At 50.9% G+C, this 22,581-nt stretch overlaps 1 protein-coding gene across 2 annotated transcripts in view; it reads right to left on the bottom strand.

The window, feature by feature from the left end:
* The window catches only part of SPTBN1 (spectrin beta, non-erythrocytic 1), a 393,630-nt gene that overhangs the window by 22,899 nt on the left and 348,150 nt on the right, over positions 1 to 22,581 (bottom strand). The window lies entirely within an intron of this gene.

Below are 22,581 nucleotides of genomic sequence, written 5' to 3'. Positions count from 1 at the left end.
TATATGGGCACATAAATGGCAGATGAAATTCAATGTTGAAAAATGTAAAGTCATGCATTTTGGTCATACCAATGGTCTAGCACCATACAAAATAAATGGGATACAGTTGGGGACATCAAACTTGGAGAAGGACTTAGGAGTACTCATCGACAACAAGTTAAATAATCGTACTCAATGCCAAGCTGCTGCAGCTAAAGCTAACAAAATTTTGGGATGCATTAAAAGGGAAATAAAAACTCGAGATGCTAGCATAATATTGCCCCTGTTTAACTCTCTAGTAAGGCCACATCTGGAATATGGAATTCAGTTCTGGGCACCACACTACAAAAACGATATTGCAGTTTTAGAGCAGGTGCAGAGACGAGCAACAAAAACTGATACGTGGGATGGAAGGTCTCACTTACCAAGAAAGGTTAGATAAACTGGCTTTATTTAGTCTAGAGAAAAGACTCCTTAGAGGGGATCTAATATGTATAAATACATGAGAGGGCATTATAAAAGCTTGGCGGATGAGCTTTTTGTCCCTAGGCCTTCTCAAAGGACTAGAGGACACGATCTGCGCATGGAGGAAAAACATTTTAGCCATTTATTTAGGAAAGGGTTCTTTACAGTAAGAGTGACTAAGATGTGGAATGCATTGCCACAGAAAGTAGTTATGGCAAACTCTATACCTGCATTTAAAGGGGGCTTAGATGCTTTCCTTGCATTGAAAGACATCCATGGCTACAATTACTAGGTAATGCCTAATGATGTTGATCCATGGATTTTATCTGATTGCCATCTGGAGTCAGGAAGGAATGTTTTCCCTTTTGGGGCTAATTGGACCATGCCTTGTAAGGGGTTGAACTCGATGGACCTATGTCTTTTTTCAACCCAAATAACTATGTAACTATGCCTGTGCTAGGAGGAAGGCAGGACAGAATGTGCCTGTGCTAGGAGGAAGGGAGGACAGAATGTACCTGTGATAGGAGGAAGGCCGGACATAATGTGCCTGTGCTAGGAGGAAGGGAGGACAGATTGTGCCTGTGCAAGGAGGAAGGGATGACAGAACATGGCTGTGCTAGGAGGAAGGCCGGACAGAATGTGCCTGTGCTAGGAGGGTGGACAGAATGTGCCTGTGCTAGGAGGGAGGCAGGACAGAATGTGCCTGTGCTAAGAGGAAGGAAGGACAGAATGTGCCTGTGCTATGAGGAAGGAAGGACAGAATGTGCCTGTGCTAGGAGGAAGGGAGGACAGAATGTGCCTGTGCTAGGAGGAAGGGAGGACAGAATGTGCCTGTGCTAGGAGGAAGGGAGGACAGAATGTGCCTGTGCTAGGAGGAAGGGAGGACAGAATGTGCCTGTGCTATGAGGAAGGGAGGACAGAATGTGACTGTGCTATGAGGAAGGGAGGACAGAATGTACCTGTGCTATGAGGGAGGACAGAATGTGCATGTGCTAAGAGGAAGGGAGGACAGAATGTGCCTGTGCTATTAGGAAGGGAGGACAGAATGTGCCTGTGCAAGGAGAAAGGCAGGACAGAATGTGCCTGTGCTAGGAGGAAGGGAGGACAGACTGTGCCTGTGCTAGGAGAAAGGACAGAATGTGCCTGTGCTAGGAGGAAGGAAGGACAGAATGTGCCTGCGCTAGGAGGAAGGCAGGACAAAATGTGCCTGCACTAGGAGGAAGGGAGGACAGAATATGCCTATGCTAGGAGAAAGGGAGGACAGAATGTGCCTGTGCTAGGAGGGAGGACAGAATGTGCCTGTGCTAAGAAGAAGGGAGGACAGAATGTGCCTGTGCTAGGGGGAAGGGAGGACAGAATGTGCCTGTGCTAGGAGGAAGGCAGGACAGAATGTGCCTGTGCTAGGAGGAAGGGAGGACAGAATGTGATTGTGCTAGGAGGAAGGGAGGGCAGAATGTGCCTGTGATAGGAGGGAGGACAGAATGTGCCTGTGCTAGGAGGGAAGACAGAATGTGCCTGTGCTAGGAGGGAGGACAGAATGGGCCTGTGCTAGGAGGAAGGGGGACAGAATGTGCCTGCGCTAGGAGGAAGGGTGGACATAATGTGCCTGTGCTAGGAGGAAGGCAGGACAGAATGTGCCTGCGCTAAGAGGAAGGGAGGACAGAATATGCCTGTGCTAGGAGGAAGGCAGGACAGAATGTGCCTGTGCTATGAGGGAGGACAGAATGTGCCTGTGCTATGAGGGAGGACAGAATGTGCCTGTGCTATGAGGGAGGACAGAATGTGCCTGTGCTAGGAGGGAGGACAGAATGTGCCTGCGCAAAGAGGAAGGGAGGACAGAATGTGCCTGTGCTAGGAGGAAGGGAGGACAGAATGTGCCTGCGCAAAGAGGAAGGGAGGACAGAATGTGCCTGTGCTATGAGGAAGGGAGGACAGAATGTGCCTGCGCTAGGAGGAAGGCAGGACAGAATGTGCCTGTGCTATGAGGAAGGGAGGACAGAATATGCCTGTGCTAGGAGGAAGGCAGGACAGAATGTGCCTGTGCTATGAGGGAGGACAGAATGTGCCTGTGCTAAGAGGAAGGGAGGAAAAAATATGCCTGTGCTAGGAGGAAGGGAGGACAGAATATGCCTGTACTAGGAGGAAGGAAGGGAGGACAGAATATGCCTGTACTAGGAGGAAGGAAGGGAGGACAGAATGTGCCTGTGCTAGGAGGAAGGCAGGACAGAATGTGCCTGTGCTATGAGGAAGGCAGGACAGAATGTGCCTGTGCTATGAGGAAGGGAGGACAGAATGTGCCTGTGCTAGGAGGAAGGGAGGACAGAATGTGCCTGTGCTAAGAGGAAGGGAGGACAGAATATGCCCGTGCTAGGAGGAAGGGAGGACAGAATGTGCCCGTGCTAGGAGGAAGGGAGTACAGAATATGCATGTGCTAGGAGGAAGGGAGGACAGAATGTGCCTGTGCTAGGAGGAAGGGAGGGCAGAATGTGCCTGTGCTAGGAGGAAGGGAGGGCAGAATGTGCCTGTGCTAGGAGGAAGGGAGGACAGAATGTGCCTGTGCTAGGAGGAAGGGAGGACAGAATGTACCTGTGCTATGAGGAAGGGAGGACAGAATATGCCTGTGCTAGGAGGAAGGCAGGACAGAATGTGCCTGTGCTATGAGGAAGGGAGGACAGAATATGCCTGTGCTAGGAGGAAGGCAGGACAGAATGTGCCTGTGCTATGAGGGAGGACAGAATGTGCCTGTGCTAAGAGGAAGGGAGGAAAAAATATGCCTGTGCTAGGAGGAAGGGAGGACAGAATATGCCTGTACTAGGAGGAAGGAAGGGAGGACAGAATATGCCTGTACTAGGAGGAAGGAAGGGAGGACAGAATGTGCCTGTGCTAGGAGGGAGGACAGAATGTGCCTGTGCTAAGAAGAAGGGAGGACAGAATGTGCCTGTGCTAGGGGGAAGGGAGGACAGAATGTGCCTGTGCTAGGAGGAAGGCAGGACAGAATGTGCCTGTGCTAGGAGGAAGGGAGGACAGAATGTGATTGTGCTAGGAGGAAGGGAGGGCAGAATGTGCCTGTGATAGGAGGGAGGACAGAATGTGCCTGTGCTAGGAGGGAAGACAGAATGTGCCTGTGCTAGGAGGGAGGACAGAATGGGCCTGTGCTAGGAGGAAGGGGGACAGAATGTGCCTGCGCTAGGAGGAAGGGTGGACATAATGTGCCTGTGCTAGGAGGAAGGCAGGACAGAATGTGCCTGCGCTAAGAGGAAGGGAGGACAGAATATGCCTGTGCTAGGAGGAAGGCAGGACAGAATGTGCCTGTGCTATGAGGGAGGACAGAATGTGCCTGTGCTATGAGGGAGGACAGAATGTGCCTGTGCTATGAGGGAGGACAGAATGTGCCTGTGCTAGGAGGGAGGACAGAATGTGCCTGCGCAAAGAGGAAGGGAGGACAGAATGTGCCTGTGCTAGGAGGAAGGGAGGACAGAATGTGCCTGCGCAAAGAGGAAGGGAGGACAGAATGTGCCTGTGCTATGAGGAAGGGAGGACAGAATGTGCCTGCGCTAGGAGGAAGGCAGGACAGAATGTGCCTGTGCTATGAGGAAGGGAGGACAGAATATGCCTGTGCTAGGAGGAAGGCAGGACAGAATGTGCCTGTGCTATGAGGGAGGACAGAATGTGCCTGTGCTAAGAGGAAGGGAGGAAAAAATATGCCTGTGCTAGGAGGAAGGGAGGACAGAATATGCCTGTACTAGGAGGAAGGAAGGGAGGACAGAATATGCCTGTACTAGGAGGAAGGAAGGGAGGACAGAATGTGCCTGTGCTAGGAGGAAGGCAGGACAGAATGTGCCTGTGCTATGAGGAAGGCAGGACAGAATGTGCCTGTGCTATGAGGAAGGGAGGACAGAATGTGCCTGTGCTAGGAGGAAGGGAGGACAGAATGTGCCTGTGCTAAGAGGAAGGGAGGACAGAATATGCCCGTGCTAGGAGGAAGGGAGGACAGAATGTGCCCGTGCTAGGAGGAAGGGAGTACAGAATATGCATGTGCTAGGAGGAAGGGAGGACAGAATGTGCCTGTGCTAGGAGGAAGGGAGGGCAGAATGTGCCTGTGCTAGGAGGAAGGGAGGGCAGAATGTGCCTGTGCTAGGAGGAAGGGAGGACAGAATGTGCCTGTGCTAGGAGGAAGGGAGGACAGAATGTACCTGTGCTATGAGGAAGGGAGGACAGAATATGCCTGTGCTATGAGGGAGGACAGAATGTGCCTGTGCTAAGAGGAAGGGAGGAAAAAATATGCCTGTGCTAGGAGGAAGGGAGGACAGAATATGCCTGTACTAGGAGGAAGGAAGGGAGGACAGAATATGCCTGTACTAGGAGGAAGGAAGGGAGGACAGAATGTGCCTGTGCTAGGAGGAAGGCAGGACAGAATATGCCCGTGCTAGGAGGAAGGGAGGGCAGAATGTGCCTGTGCTAGGAGGAAGGGAGGGCAGAATGTGCCTGTGCTAGGAGGAAGGGAGGACAGAATGTGCCTGTGCTAGGAGGAAGGGAGGGCAGAATGTGCCTGTGCTAGGAGGAAGGGAGGACAGAATGTGCCTGTGCTAGGAGGAAGGGAGGACAGAATATGCATGTGCTAGGAGGAAGGGAGGGCAGAATGTGCCTGTGCTAGGAGGAAGGGAGGACAGAATGTGCCTGTGCTAGGAGGAAGGGAGGGCAGAATGTGCCTGTGCTAGGAGGAAGGGAGGACAGAATGTGCCTGTGCTAGGAGGAAGGGAGGACAGAATATGCATGTGCTAGGAGGAAGGGAGGGCAGAATGTGCCTGTGCTAGGAGGAAGGGAGGACAGAATGTGCCTGTGCTAGGAGGAAGGGAGGGCAGAATGTGCCTGTGCTAGGAGGAAGGGAGGACAGAATGTGCCTGTGCTAGGAGGAAGGGAGGGCAGAATGTGCCTGTGCTAGGAGGAAGGGAGGGCAGAATGTGCCTGTGCTAGGAGGAAGGGAGGACAGAATGTGCCTGTGCTAGGAGGAAGGGAGGACAGAATATGCATGTGCTAGGAGGAAGGGAGGGCAGAATGTGCCTGTGCTAGGAGGAAGGGAGGACAGAATGTGCCTGTGCTAGGAGGAAGGGAGGGCAGAATGTGCCTGTGCTAGGAGGAAGGGAGGACAGAATGTGCCTGTGCTAGGAGGAAACATCTAGTACTGCTGCGGTTACTGTTATCCAATAGAGATGATAATACGCTGTGAGAATAGGTAGCTGTATAGACTGTGCTGTACATACAATCGGTTCTGCAGCAGAGCTGGGTATGTAACAGTGAAATAAGTATAGAAAGCTTCAGCTTGTTGCACCTCCATTAGATAACATGCAGTGCAGATGTACAGGAGGTGCAGCTACTACAGCTGGCCTGATCACAAAACAGACTTATTGCTGCTATAAGATAACACTGACTTTATCCACCACAGTTACTGACAGCTCTGAACCTCAATGGCAACAAGCTGCTATCGGGTGACACATTTCTTAAGAAGCGCATGGAATAATAGAAAGTCCTAATCTAACATCTGTACCTAAAGTGAGAGGTATATGGAGGCTGCCATATTCATTTCCTTATAAGCAATACCAGTTGCCTGGCTGCACTGATGATCCTCTGCCTCTAATACTTTTAGCCATAGCCCCTGAACAAGCATGCAGCAGATCAGGTGTATCTGACGTTATTAACTGCATGCTTGTTTCTGGTGTTATTTAGACACTACTGCAGCCAAATAGATCAGCAGGGCTGCCAGGCAACCAGTATTGTTTAAAAAGGAAATAAATATGGCAGCCTCCATGTGCCTCTCACTTCACTTGTCCTTTAAGTCATTTGTGCTGGCCCCAACACTCATGTACCATCTTTTTATAAAAGAGCCCCTCAGTGTGTGAAGTGGCCTCAGCCAATCAGCTCCTGGGCTGAAGGAAGAATCGGATTGGCCAATGCAGAGTGCTTCTTTCTAGTGATACATTAGGCCTAATATGGGGTAGATGCTTCTATCATGAATGGGGTCTTCACTAACAGTTAGAGGTATAAATCACATGACGGGTGAGACAGGAAGCAAACAGAACGATAACACATGAATGCACTAAACATGGAGAAATAAACAAGCAAATGACCTTTAATGGGGACATGCTTTAAGCATGCAAAGAAAAATGTAACAAACAAGGAAACAGAACAACACATGACAATGATGATGCAGTACATGTATGGACAATGTGAAGCAACACGCATGTGCTATACAGGTGCGTAGCCCCGGCTACATGTGACGGATTGGAGTCTCTGCGCCCCGCATCTCTACATTTTTTTTCTGGCAAAAACACATGTTGAAATTGAAACAAAATCAAGTAATAATCTGCGTAGAAAACACAAATCTGTTCGGGCCTCGCACACTTGTGCACTTCTGTGCATTTTCAGCTATGCATCAAAGTTTCAGATTGATGCTCATTGCAGAAAGACGCACAGATGCGCACAAGTGCATGCAGCCCTCAAGGTATTGCTGACAGTTGCACTCCATACACAGTTGGAAGCCTTTTGTGAGCTGTGGGGGTAAAAAATAGCTTCTTCCCAATAGATTTAATACTGAGGTGCAAATTTCACTAGAATGATAGGTGACAGGCATGAAGCCTCTGCCCACGTAGCCCAACAGGTGGTCTTGAGACAGTCTAGACTAGTGCAAAGAAAACCAGAGAAAATAAGTGAAGCAGCTGCCCAAGGCAACCAATCAAAATCCAAGTTTTACTCAAAAGCCAAAACATGGTCATCAGCTCTGCTTCATTATTGCTTCAGGCTTCTTTGCACATGAACCGATATCATCAGCTCCCAATGGGTTAAAAGGGACAACAAAAAGCAGTAAAACAGACTCAGATCTTTATCCTTCCCAAAAGTAGCATTTGCCTTGGAGTTGTGGGCCATAGCAGACGGCCTGTATCTAGTGAGCTGAAAGGCCGAATACTCCTCAGAACTCGGGAGGCACAAAATGGCTTCCAACCTGTCAAGCAACAGCTGCAACTTACAGGATATATACTTGTGAAATGATCATAGAGATTCCTTTTATTCACAAAGGCAGAGAGACCCAATATAGCACGAGGAGGGGGAACAAAAAGCACTGAAAACATAATTAAGCAGCCCTATGGATTCTTTCTAACAGAAGATATGACATGCGCTGTGAAAAAAGAAAAGACTGGTAGAATGCATTGGTTAAATGATTGAGATTCTGGTACTGATCATTAGGAAACAAATGAAAAATATCAAATTAGGTGATAAATTTGGGACAACAGTAAAGGAACACAGGCGAGTCTGCATAGAATCATGAAAACTACAAATCAGAGTATTATTATACAATTTTTTTCAAAATCCAGTTCATACTTTTCCACAAACACACATATACAATTAATATTTTATCACGTTGTAAAGTAAAAACTGTCCTTGTGGTCCATAACCTCCAGAGAGGTCCTCCCAAAACAGTAGGTGGGATAGGCATGGATGAGACCACCAGCAGTGTGGTGGGATAGGAATGGATGAGGAGACCAGTGGTGGTGGGATAGGCATGGATGAGGAGACCTGCAGTGTGGTAGGATAGGCATGGATGAGGAGACCAGTGGTGGTGGGATAGGTATGAATGAGGAGGCCAGCAGTGTGGTGGGATAGGCATGGATGAGGAGGCCAGCAGTGTGGTGGGATAGGCATGGATGAGGAGGCCAGCAGTGTGGTGGGATAGGCATGGATGAGGAGACAAGCAGTGTGGTGGGATAGGCATGGACGAGGAGAAGAGCAGTGTGGTGGGATAGGCATGGATGAGGAGGCCAGCAGTGTGGTGGAATAGGCATGGATGAGGGGACCAGTGGTGGTGGGATAGAGCATGGATGAGGAGACCAGCAGTGTGGTGGGATAGGCATGGATGAGGAGACCAGCAGTGTGGTGGGATAGGCATGGATGAGGAGACCAGCAGTGTGGTGGGATAGGCATGGATAAGGAGGCCAGCAGTGTGGTGGGATAGGTATGGATGAGGAGACCAGCAGTGTGGTGGGATAGGTATGGATGAGTAGATCAGCAGTGTGGTGGGACAGAGCATGGATGAGTAGACTAGTGGTGGTGGGATAGGCATGGATGAGGAGACCAGCAGTGTGGTGGGAAAGAGCATGGATGAGGAGGCCAGCAGTGTGGTGGGATAGGCATGGATGAGGAGGCCAGCAGTGTGGTGGGATAGGCATGGATGAGGAGGCCAGCAGTGTGGTGGGATAGGCATGGATGAGGAGGCCAGCAGTGTGGTGGGATAGGCATGGACGAGGAGAAGAGCAGTGTGGTGGGATAGGCATGGACGAGGAGAAGAGCAGTGTGGTGGGATAGGCATGGATGAGGAGGCCAGCAGTGTGGTGGGATAGGCATGGATGAGGAGACAAGCAGTGTGGTGGGATAGGCATGGACGAGGAGAAGAGCAGTGTGGTGGGATAGGCATGGATGAGGAGGCCAGCAGTGTGGTGGAATAGGCATGGATGAGGGGACCAGTGGTGGTGGGATAGAGCATGGATGAGGAGACCAGCAGTGTGGTGGGATAGGCATGGATGAGGAGACCAGCAGTGTGGTGGGATAGGCATGGATAAGGAGGCCAGCAGTGTGGTGGGATAGGTATGGATGAGGAGACCAGCAGTGTGGTGGGATAGGTATGGATGAGTAGATCTGCAGTGTGGTGGGACAGAGCATGGATGAGTAGACTAGTGGTGGTGGGATAGGCATGGATGAGGAGACCAGCAGTGTGGTGGGAAAGAGCATGGATGAGGAGACCAGCAGTGTGGTGGGATAGGTATGGATGAGGAGAACAGCAGTGTGGTGGGATAGAGCATGGCTGAGGAGACTAGTGGTGGTGGGATAGGCATGGATGAGGAGACCGGCAGTGTGGTGGGATAGGCATGGATAAGGAGGCCAGCAGTGTGGTGGGATAGGTATGGATGAGTAGATCAGCAGTGTGGTGGGACAGAGCATGGATGAGTAGACTAGTGGTGGTGGGATAGGCATGGATGAGGAGACCAGCAGTGTGGTGCGAAAGAGCATGGATGAGGAGACCAGCAGTGTGGTGGGATAGGTATGGATGAGGAGAACAGCAGTGTGGGGGGATAGGTATGGATGAGGAGACCAGCAGTGTGGTGGGATAGAGTATGGATGAGGAGACTAGTGGTGGTGGGATAGGCATGGATGAGGAGACCAGCAGTGTGGGGGGATAGGTATGGATGAGGAGACCAGCAGTGTGGTGGGATAGAGTATGGATGAGGAGACTAGTGGTAGTGGGATAGAGCATGGATGAGGAGACCAGCAGTGTGGTGGGATAGGTATGGATGAGACCAGTGGTGGTGGGATAGGCATGGATGAGGAGACCTGCAGTGTGGTAGGATAGGCATGGATGAGAAGACCAGTCGTGGTGGGATAGGTATGAATGAGGAGACCAGCAGTGTGGTGGGATAGGTATGAATGAGGAGACCAGCAGTGTGGTGGGATAGGCATGGATGAGGAGACAAGCAGTGTGGTGGGATAGGCATGGACGAGGAGAAGAGCAGTGTGGTGGGATAGGTATGGATGAGGAGACCAGCAGTGCGGTGGGATAGGCATGGATGAGGAGACCAGCAGTGTGGTGGGATAGGCATGGATGAGGAGGCCAGCAGTGTGGTGGGATAGGCATGGATAAAGAGGCCAGCAGTGTGGTGGGATAGGCATGGATGAGGAGACAAGCAGTGTGGTGGGATAGGCATGGACGAGGAGAAGAGCAGTGTGGTGGGATAGGCATGGATGAGGAGGCCAGCAGTGTGGTGGGATAGGCATGGATGAGGGGAGCAGTGGTGGTGGGATAGAGCATGGATGAGGAGACCAGCAGTGTGGTGGGATAGGCATGGATGAGGAGACCAGCAGTGTGGTGGGATAGGCATGGATAAGGAGGCCAGCAGTGTGGTGGGATAGGTATGGATGAGGAGACCAGCAGTGTGGTGGGATAGGTATGGATGAGTAGATCAGCAGTGTGGTGGGACAGAGCATGGATGAGTAGACTAGTGGTGGTGGGATAGGCATGGATGAGGAGACCAGCAGTGTGGTGGGAAAGAGCATGGATGAGGAGACCAGCAGTGTGGTGGGATAGGTATGGATGAGGAGAACAGCAGTGTGGTGGGATAGAGCATGGCTGAGGAGACTAGTGGTGGTGGGAAAGAGCATGGATGAGGAGACCAGCAGTGTGGTGGGATAGGTATGGATGAGGAGACCAGCAGTGTGGTGGGATAGAGTATGGATGAGGAGACTAGTGGTGGGATAGGCATGGATGAGGAGACCTGAAGTGTGGTGGGATAGGTATAGATGAGGAGACCAGCAGTGTGGTGGGATAGAGCATGGATGAGGAGACCAGCAGTGTGGTGGGATAGAGCATGGATGAGGAGACCTGCAGTGGTGGGATAGGTATGAATGAAGAGACCAGCAGTGTGGTGGGATAGGTGTGGATGAGGAGGCCAGCAGTGTGGTGGGATAGGTATGGATGAGGAGACTAGTGGTGGTGGGATAGAGCATGGATGAGGAGACCAGCAGTGTGGTGGGATAGAGCATGGATGAGGAGACCAGCAGTGTGGTGGGATAGAGCATGGATGAGGAGACCTGCAGTGGTGGGATAGGTATGAATGAGGAGACCAGCAGTGTGGTGGGATAGGTGTGGATGAGGAGGCCAGCAGTGTGGTGGGATAGGTATGGATGAGGAGACTAGTGGTGGTGGGATAGAGCATGGATGAGGAGACCAGCAGTGTGGTGGGATAGGCATGGACGAGACGACCAGTAGTGGCGGGATAGGTATGAATGAGGAGACCAGCAGTGTGGTGGGATAGGTATGGATGAGGAGACAAGCAGTGTGGTGGGATAGGCATGGACGAGGAGAAGAGCAGTGTGGTGGGATAGGCATGGATGAGGAGGCCAGCAGTGTGGTGGGATAGGCATGGATGAGGAGACAAGCAGTGTGGTGGGATAGGCATGGACGAGGAGAAGAGCAGTGTGGTGGGATAGGCATGGATGAGGAGGCCAGCAGTGTGGTGGAATAGGCATGGATAAGGAGGCCAGCAGTGTGGTGGGATAGGTATGGATGAGGAGACCAGCAGTGTGGTGGGATAGGTATGGATGAGTAGATCAGCAGTGTGGTGGGACAGAGCATGGATGAGTAGACTAGTGGTGGTAGGATAGGCATGGATGAGGAGACCAGCAGTGTGGTGGGAAAGAGCATGGATGAGGAGACCAGCAGTGTGGTGGGATAGGTATGGATGAGGAGAACAGCAGTGTGGTGGGATAGAGCATGGCTGAGGAGACTAGTGGTGGTGGGATAGGCATGGATGAGGAGACCAGCAGTGTGGTGGGATAGGCATGGATAAGGAGGCCAGCAGTGTGGTGGGATAGGTATGGATGAGTAGATCAGCAGTGTGGTGGGACAGAGCATGGATGAGTAGACTAGTGGTGGTGGGATAGGCATGGATGAGGAGACCAGCAGTGTGGTGGGAAAGAGCATGGATGAGGAGACCAGCAGTGTGGTGGGATAGGTATGGATGAGTAGATCAGCAGTGTGGTGGGACAGAGCATGGATGAGTAGACTAGTGGTGGTGGGATAGGCATGGATGAGGAGACCAGCAGTGTGGTGGGATAGGTATGGATGAGGAGAAAAGCAGTGTGGTGGGATAGAGCATGGCTGAGGAGACTAGTGGTGGTGGGATAGGCATGGATGAGGAGACCAGCAGTGTGGTGGGATAGGTATGGATGAGGAGACCAGCAGTGTGGTGGGATAGAGCATGGATGAGGAGACTAGTGGTGGGATAGGCATGGATGAGGAGACCAGCAGTGTGGTGGGATAGGTATGGATGAGGAGACCAGTGGTGGTGGGATAGGCATGGATGAGGAGACCTGCAGTGTGGTAGGATAGGCATGGATGAGGAGACCAGTGGTGGTGGGATAGGTATGAATGAGGAGACCAGCAGTGTGGTGGGATAGACATGGATGAGGAGGCCAGCAGTGTGGTGGGATAGGCATGGATGAGGAGGCCAGCAGTGTGGTGGGATAGGCATGGATGAGGAGAAGAGCAGTGTGGTGGGATAGGTATGGACAAGGAGAAGAGCAGTGTGGTGGGATAGGTATGGATCAGGAGACCAGCAGTGTGGTGGGATAGGCATGGATGAGGAGGCCAGCAGTGTGGTGGGATAGGCATGGATGAGGAGGCCAGCAGTGTGGTGGGATAGGCATGGATGAGGAGACAAGCAGTGTGGTGGGATAGGCATGGACGAGGAGAAGAGCAGTGTGTTGATATAGGCATGGATGAGGAGGCCAGCAGTGTGGTGGAATAGGCATGGATGAGGGGACCAGTGGTGGTGGGATAGAGCATGGATGAGGAGACCAGCAGTGTGGTGGGATAGGCATGGATGAGGAGACCAGCAGTGTGGTGGGATAGGCATGGATAAGGAGGCCAGCAGTGTGGTGGGATAGGTATGGATGAGGAGACCAGCAGTGTGGTGGGATAGGTATGGATGAGTAGATCAGCAGTGTGGTGGGACAGAGCATGGATGAGGAGACCAGCAGTGTGGTGGGATAGATATGGATGAGGAGAACAGCAGTGTGGTGGGATAGAGCATGGCTGAGGAGACTAGTGGTGGTGGGATAGGCATGGATGAGGAGACCAGCAGTGTGGTGGGATAGGTATGGATGAGGAGACCAGCAGTGTGGTGGGATAGAGTATGGATGAGGAGACTAGTGGTGGGATAGGCATGGATGAGGAGACCTGAAGTGTGGTGGGATAGGTATAGATGAGGAGACCAGCTGTGTGGTGGGATAGAGCATGGATGAGGAGACCAGCAGTGTGGTGGGATAGAGCATGGATGAGGAGACCTGCAGTGGTGGGATAGGTATGAATGAGGAGACCAGCAGTGTGGTGGGATAGGTGTGGATGAGGAGGCCAGCAGTGTGGTGGGATAGGTATGGATGAGGAGACTAGTGGTGGTGGGATAGAGCATGGATGAGGAGACCAGCAGTGTGGTGGGATAGGCATGGACGAGACGACCAGTAGTGGTGGGATAGGTATGAATGAGGAGACCAGCAGTGTGGTGGGATAGGTATGGATGAGGAAACCTGCAGTGTGGTGGGATAGATGTGGATGAGGAGACCGCTCACCAGTCACACACTGTGATAAATATTAGCAGTAAGTAGTATCACTGGCAACACACAAACAGATCTTAAAATAATGTAAAGATGCCACTAATGGTACAATTTTCAGGGAAAAATTGCCCGAGCGAACAGATAAATGCGATTGGAAATAAAATATAATACATACATTATTTTACCATTAACAAACCAATCTGTACTTCTTCTCAGAACCCGAAACTAAATCAGTATTTCTGCTGAAGGATCGCCTTTAGAATTGTTCAGTCGATTTAGGACATTTATCTGATCACTTGGGCAATTTTCCATTGAAAATCTTACCATTAGTGGGCATCAAACAGATTCAATGTGATCAGATTTTTCAGTCTCTGTCATTCAGTAACATGACTGTTCAGATGAAAATGATAATGAATTGATATTCTTTGATTTCCTGATTTTGTGCACAAGTGATCATGTATCAAATGAACAGGTTTACAGAACAATCACAATCTCTTGTGTGTGGCCAGCGTTCGCTACGATAAACAGAGATGAGCTCTCATTAATCGGCTGGAAGTTCAGACAGGCTGATAATTGACAGGGCCCATCGCTGGTTTTTTTTACACCTAATAGTAGAGATGATCTCTTGCAGGTTTCTGATCGGTGTGGAGCCACAAAACCCAACCGGCCATATTTGTGGGTGAAGACATAACAATTGGACCTCTGTAGAAGATGGGCAACTGAAGAGCGTGATGGAGAGAATGTGGCAATAATTTACTGCTTAACACTAGTGGAATTATGGAAAGGAGTTACAAGTACTTCGGGTATTTAATGCTGTGTGTGTTTGTCAGGGAGAGCAATTAGCCAAACCGGGTGTTTTGGGAGGACCGATAGGAGGCCGCGTACACATGGGGAAGATATAATCTCTACACAGATTGAGTATAAGTACACCTACAGATCTAATTATGAAAATCACTGTGTGTTTTAACAAAGGTTCCCTTTACTGTATGGGGAAGGATGTGGTATATAAAACTGGTCAATGGGGAAGGATGTGGTATATAAAACTGGTCAAAGGATTTGGTACACAATCCCTTCAAACTAGTCCTGAATGGGCAGAAACTCCCCACAAACTAACAGCCCTCCATCCAAAAAACCGCCATCCACTGTGCACAGCACAACCCTTAGTCAGCCCTCCACACTGCCATCTACTGTCCACAGCACACCCCTAGCCAGCCCTCAACACTGCCATCCACTGTCCACAGCACACCCCTAGCCAGCCCTCCACACTGCCATCCACTGTCCACAGCACACCCCTAGCCAGCCCTCCACACTGCCATCTACTGTCCACAGCACACCCCTAGCCAGCCCTCCACACTGCCATCTACTGTCCACAGCACACTCCTAGCCAGCCCTCAACACTGCCATCTACTGTCCACAGCACACTCCTAGCCAGCCCTCAACACTGCCATCCACTGTCCACAGCACACTCCTAGCCAGCCCTCAACACTGCCATCCACTGTCCACACCACAACTCCCAGGGAATTATCCTCTCTTGTTCTCATCGGAGTTTACATCCCTCCGGACGCCAACACCAATGCTGCTGTGCAAGCACTCAGCAACAGCATCTCACAATGGGAAACCGCCCACCCAGAGGCCCTCTTCATTATCCTGGGCGACTTCAATAATGCAAATCTCCATCAGGAGATGCCCCATTATAAGCAGCACATCACCTGCCCCACCAGGAACTGCAATACCTTGGACCACTGCTACACGGTCCACAAGGACGCATACAGGGCCACCCAAGGTGCCCCCCTGGGGAACTCCGATCACAATCTGATTAATCAGATCCCTACCTACAGGAGGCGCCTCGATACCACCAAACCCACGGTCCGGACTGTCAAAAAGTGGACTGAAGAGGCCAAACTGGAGCTACAAGCTTGCTTCGATTGCACTGACTGGTCGGTCCTGGAAGCGCCCACCCTGGATGTATGGGCAGAGAATGTCACGTCTTACATTAGTTTTTGCGAAGGAGTGTGTATCCCATCCAAGACCTTCAAGGCCTTCCCCAATGACAAGCCTTGGTTCAACAACAGGCTGCGCCAGCTCCGTAAATGCAAGGAGGAGGCGCACAGGTCCGGATCCCCAGAGGAGTTCAGGGAGGCCAGGAATGCCCTGAAACAGGGACTGCGGATCGCAAAGAGGGCCTACTCTGAGAAGCTGCAACTCCGCCTGCAGTCCAATAGCTCACGGGAAGTATGGCAAGGCCTCAGAGCTGTCACGAACCTCAAACCCTCTGCTCAACTCGCGACCCCTAGCATCCAGCTGGTTGAGGAGCTCAACGAGTTTTACTGCAGATTCGAGCGTCAGCCCAAGCAGCCTGTGGACTCGGGGTCAATGGAATTGGCACTGGGCGACCGCTGTGCCACTGCACCAGTCACAGTTCAGGAATCAGAAGTTCTTAAGCTCCTTCGCAAGCTGAATACCAGGAAAGCCTCAGGCCCGGACGGTGTGTCATCATCTTGCTTAAAGGGATCCTTAACTGAGAAGGATATGGATATTTCCTTTTAAACAATACTAGTTGCCTGGAAGTCCTGCTAATCTCTTTGGCTACAGTAGTGGCTGTATCACAGACCTGAAACAAGCATGCAGCTAATCCAGTCTGACTTCAGTCAGAGCCGCTGATCTGCATGCTTGTTCAGGGGCTGTGGCTAAAAGTATTAGAGACACAGGATCAGAAGGAGAGTCAGGCAACTGGTATTATTTCAAAAGGAAAAATCCATATCCTTCTCAGTTTAGGTTCCCTTTAAGAACCTGTGCGGATCAGCTAGCTCCTGTGCTCACCTCTCTGTTCAAGAGGTCACTAGTGGAAGGTACAGTTCCCTCCTGTTTCAAGAGGTCCACAATCATTCCAGTCCCCAAAAAGCCAGGTAGCACTGACCTCAATAACTTCAGAACATTAAATAGATATCGGTATGCACACCATCAAAAGTTTAGCAAGAGAAATTCATACAGAGGGGTGCTCAGTTAGTAAACCAGACCTGACAAAAAGGTCTTACACTATAACCTATATACAAAATAACTGCCACACCAAGCCAGTTAACTATTTTCGCTCTGGACAATCTCTGTACTTTCCTCCACCAGCCAGCTGCCTTTCATTTTATCTGCTGTGCAGCAGATGCCGCATATTGCATTATATGGATTTTTCTGGCAGCAGCTACTCTCTGATATATGGATTGTCATATTTGTGATCCCTTTGCTGTGTATGCCTTTATTGTCTAAGTGTGTTCACTGATTGTAATCATTGTTTGGGCCACTTTCTGCTGTTCAGAGCCCAGTGTATATATTTCACGTTACCTTTTGTATTTTTTCATAATACAATAAGATTTGAGCATCGCAACTGCTTGTTGTGCCAGTTATTTTGTATATAGCTCAATAACTTCAGATCCGTGGCTTTAACATCCACCATCATGAAGATCCTGGAACGGCTAGTCCTCGCTCACCTCAAACACATCACCAACGCACGGCTTGACCAACTCCAATTCGCATACAGGGCAAACAGGTCCGAAGAGGATGCGATCAATGTTAACCTCGCATACATCTTGGAGCACCTCGAAAGGCCTGATTCCTATGCCAGAATCCTGTTTCTGGACTTTAGCTCTGCATTCAACACGATCTGCCCGGACATTCTGATCGACAACCTGGCGCAGCTCACTGTTGACCCCACACTCTGTGCATGGGTCAGGAGCTTCCTCTCAGATAGAACGCAGCAGGTCAAGCTCAGCAACTGCACCTCCAGCGTGAGAATTACCAATACGGGTGCACCCCAAGGGTGTGTACTGTCCCTGCTATTGTTCTCCCTGTATACCAATAACTGCACCTCCTCCACAGATTCTGTTAAGGTCATCAAATTTGCTGATGACACAACTATCATTGGACTCATTGACAAAAACGGTGAGCACAAGTATCACAGCGAAATAGAGAGAATCTGTAATTGGTGCAAGAGTAACAACCTAACCCTGAATGCAACAAAGACTGTCGAGCTGGTTGTTGACTTTAGGAAGAACCCTCCGCCCTTCTACCCGTCAACATAGGCGAGACAGTGGTCTCCAGAGTACCAACTGCGGTTCCTAGGCTCAACCTTATCCACTGACCTAAAATGGGGGCAAAACACTGTCAGAATCCAGAAGAAGGCACGGCAGAGGCTATTTTTCCTGCGCCAACTTAAAAAATTTGGCATCCCTCGGGAGCTGCTGACCAGCTTCTACACCGTGACTACGGAGTCCATTCTCTGCTCCTCCATAATCGTTTGGTATGCTGGCGCAATGAAGAGCAATAGACAAAAACTGCAAAGAATCATCAATGAGGCAGAAAAGATCATTGATTCACACCTACCATCCCTTGACCTCCTCCACACCGCCAGGATGAGGAAGAGGGCCAACAGAATTTCCTGTGACTCTTCTCACCCTGGCAGCTGCTTCTTTGAGCCTCTCCCACTGGGCCGGCGCTACCGAACCATTCGATCCAGAACCATTAGACGTCGGAACACCTTTTTCCCTCAGGTAGTTCTTTTGTTAAACGCCAACCCCCACTAAACTCCCACCACCTAAACTGTAAAGCTTCTACCTACCTACTCCTCATGCTCAGAGGTCTTTCTTCTCTTCCGTATAGGTAGCAGTAACTATTGCAGAAATGTTAAGGTGTTGTTAAGGTGTTCATTTGTCTACACAGAAATGTTAAATGTTTTGTTGTTAAGGTTAACGTTTGTCTATGTTCTAAAATTGTAGCATGTACTGTAATGTATCATGTACAGTACTCCGCCAATGTGGAGTGCTTCTTCTTTGCCTAAGCCATGTGTACCAAAAGCAATTCCAAGTACGGCTCGGCCGTACTTGGCGAATAAACTACTTATCTTAATCTTAATAAACTACTTATCTTAATCCTAGCCAGCCCTCAATGCTGCCATCCACTGTCCACAGCACACTCCTAGCCAGCTCTCCACACTGCCATCTACTGTCTATAGCACACTCCTAGCCAGCCCTCCCCACTGCCATCTACTGTCCACAGCACACTCCTAGCCAGCTCTCCACACTGCCATCTACTGTCCACAGCACACCCCTAGCCAGCCCTCAACACTGCCATCTACTGTCTACAGCACACCCCTAGCCAGCCCTCCACACTGCAATCTACTGTCTATAGCACACTCCTAGCCAGCCCTCAACACTGCCATCTACTGTCCACAGCACACCCCTAGCCAGCCCTCCACACTGCCATCCACTGTCCACAGCACACCCCTAGCCAGCCCTCCACACTGCCATCTACTGTCCACAGCACACACCTAGCCAGCCCTCCACACTGCCATCTACTGTCCACAGCACACCCCTAGCCAGCCCTCCACACTGCCATCTACTGTCCACAGCACACACCTAGCCAGCCCTCCACACTGCCATCTACTGTCTATAGCACACTCCTAGCCAGCCCTCAACACTGCCATCTACTGTCCACAGCACACCCCTAGCCAGCCCTCCACACTGCCATCTACTGTCTACAGCACACCCCTAGCCAGCCCTCAACACTGCCATCTACTGTCCACAGCACACTCCTAGCCAGCCCTCCACACTGCTATCCACTGTCCACAGCACACTCCTAGCCAGCCCTCCACACTGCCATCTACTGTCCACAGCACACCCCTAGCCAGCCCTCCACACTGCCATCTACTGTCCACAGCACAACCCCTAGCCAGCCCTCAACACTGCCATCCACTGTCCACAGCACAACCCCTAGCCAGACCTTGAAGTGGATCCGAGAGGAACTTTTACTCATTGCATAATTGTGTTCTTTTCCTATTATTTATAGGGAATTCTTCAAAGCCAAATAATTTTTAGTTTTTGTTTTAATACTCTAATTCCCTATACACTAAACAAGCCACGCCCACAGGTTTTCAGAGAGCCAAGGCACTTTAAGACAGTAGCAAGGGGTCATGGGAGCTCAGTCTGGGCAGGAGGAGGGGGAGGTATTACTAGCCAGAGATTTCAGTGGCAGAGGGGAGGAGGGAGGAGGGATTAGGTTTTTTGCTCAAGATGCAGATAAGTCTGCCTCTGTGTAATGTTTACAAACAACATGGCTGCTGTCATTGTATCACAGGAAGAAATAATCATATTATATTAAAGCTGTTTGCAGCTAGATTTGCTGTGTAAACTAGCTAAACTTTAGATAAAATATATAGACAAGTTACTTGTTATAGTTAGTTTTTCATCTCTGATTCACTTTAACACTGCCATTACTGTCCACAGTACAACCCCTAGCCAGGCCTCCACACTGCCATCTACTGTCCACAGCACACCCCTAGCCAGCCCTCCACACTGCCATCTACTGTCCACAGCACACCCCTAGCCAGCCCTCCACACTGCCACCTACTGTCCACAGCACAACCCTAGCCAGCCCTCCACACTGCCATCTACTGTCCACAGCACAACCCTAGCCAGCCCTCCACACTGCCATCCACTGTCCACAGCACACCCCTAGCCAGCCCTCCACACTGCCATCTACTGTCCACAGCACACCCCTAGCCAGCCCTCCACACTGCCACCTACTGTCCACAGCACACCCCTAGCCAGCCCTCCACACTGCCATCTACTGTCCACAGCACAACCCTAGCCAGCCCTCCCCACTGCCATCTACTGTCCACAGCACACCCCTAGCCAGCCCTCCACACTGCCATCTACTGTCCACAGCACACCCCTACCCAGCCCTCCACACTGCCACCTACTGTCCACAGCACCCCCCTAGCCAGGCCTCCACACTGCCATCTACTGTACACAGCACACCCCTAGCCAGGCCTCCACACTGCCATCTACTGTACACAGCACACCCCTAGCAAGGCCTCCACACTGCCATCTACTGTCCACAGCACACTCCTAGCCAGCCCTCCACACTGCCATCTACTGTCCACAGCACACCCCTAGCCAGCCCTCCACACTGCCATCTACTGTCCACAGCACACCCCTAGCCAGGCCTCCACACTGCCGTCTACTGTCTACAGCACACCCCTAGCCAGCCCTAAACGCTGCCATCCACTGTCCACAGCACACTCCTAGCCAGCTCTCCACAGTGACATCTACTGTCTACAGCACACTTCTAGCCAGCCGCCACACTGCCATCTAATGTCCACAGCACAACCCCTAGCCAGCCCTCAACACTGCCATCTAATGTCCACAGCACACCCCTAGCCAGCCCTTAACACTGCCATCTACTGTCCACTGCACACCCCTAGCCAGCCCTCCACACTGCCATCTACTGTCTATAGCACACTCCTAGCCAGCCCTCCCCACTGCCATCTACTGTCCACAGCACACTCCTAGTCAGCTCTCCACACTGCCATCTACTGTCCACAGCACACTCCTAGCCAGCCCTCAACACTGCCATCTACTGTCCACAGCACACCCCTAGCCAGCCCTCCACACTGCCATCTACTGTCTACAGCACACCCCTAGCCAGCCCTCAACACTGCCATCTACTGTCTACAGCACACCCCTAGCCAGCCCTCCACACTGCTATCTACTGTCTACAGCACACCCCTAGCCAGCCCTCCACACTGCCATCTACTGTCTATAGCCTAGGTTCTCAACGTGTGGTACGTGTACCCCAGGGGGTACTTCTGATGGTTCCAGGGGGTACTCTGGCTTGATATACTTAACCAAGAACAACAAATTTAGAGTGTTAGAAAATGATACATCTTATGTAAACAACCCCAAATTAGTGTTTTAGCTTATTAAAAACAATTGTAAATTCTTGGAAATTGTTTAAAACCAATTATCATGTACTATGATTAAATATATATTTGTAAAGGGGGTACTTGTGATAATGTTTACTATGCTAGGGGGTACTTGGTGAGTACAGTGTTTTAAAAGGGGTACATACCAATAAAATGTTGAGAAACACTGGTCTATAGCACACTCCTAGCCAGCCCTCAACACTGCCATCTACTGTCCACAGCACACCCCTAGCCAGCCCTCCACACTGCCATCCACTGTCCACAGCACACCCCTAGCCAGCCCTCCACACTGCCATCTACTGTCCACAGCACACACCTAGCCAGCCCTCCACACTGCCATCCACTGTCCACAGCACACCCCTAGCCAGCCCTCCACACTGCCATCTACTGTCCACAGCACACACCTAGCCAGCCCTCCACACTGCCATCTACTGTCTATAGCACACTCCTAGCCAGCCCTCAACACTGCCATCTACTGTCCACAGCACACCCCTAGCCAGCCCTCCACACTGCCATCTACTGTCCACAGCACACCCCTAGCCAGCCCTCCACACTGCCATCTACTGTCTACAGCACACCCCTAGCCAGCCCTCCACACTGCCATCTACTGTCTACAGCACACTCCTAGCCAGCCCTCCACACTGCCATCTACTGTCCACAGCACACTCCTAGCCAGCCCTCAACACTGCCATCTACTGTCCACAGCACACCCCTAGCCAGCCCTCAACACTGCCATCTACTGTCTACAGCACACTCCTAGCCAGCCCTCCACACTGCCATCTACTGTCCACAGCACACTCCTAGCCAGCCCTCCACACTGCCATCTACTGTCCACAGCACAACCCCTAGCCAGCCCTCAACACTGCCATCCACTGTCCACAGCACAACCCCTAGCCAGACCTTGAAGTGGATCCGAGAGGAACTTTTACTCATTGCATAATTGTGTTCTTTTCCTATTATTTATAGGGAATTCTTCAAAGCCAAATAATTTTTAGTTTTTGTTTTAATACTCTAATTCCCTATAAACTAAACAAGCCACGCCCACAGGTTTTCAGAGAGCCAAGGCACTTTAAGACAGTAGCAAGGGGTCATGGAAGCTCAGTCTGGGCAGGAGGAGGGGGAGGTATTACTAGCCAGAGATTTCAGTGGCAGAGGGGAGGAGGGAGGAGGGATTAGGTTTTTTGCTCAAGATGCAGATAAGTCTGCCTCTGTGTAATGTTTACAAACAACAT

The sequence above is a fragment of the Hyperolius riggenbachi genome, chromosome 4, assembly GCF_040937935.1.
Source record: "Hyperolius riggenbachi isolate aHypRig1 chromosome 4, aHypRig1.pri, whole genome shotgun sequence".
NCBI lineage: Eukaryota > Metazoa > Chordata > Amphibia > Anura > Hyperoliidae > Hyperolius > Hyperolius riggenbachi.
Note: the sequence above shows the minus strand (reverse complement) of the source record. Positions and strands in the feature narration are given on the sequence as shown.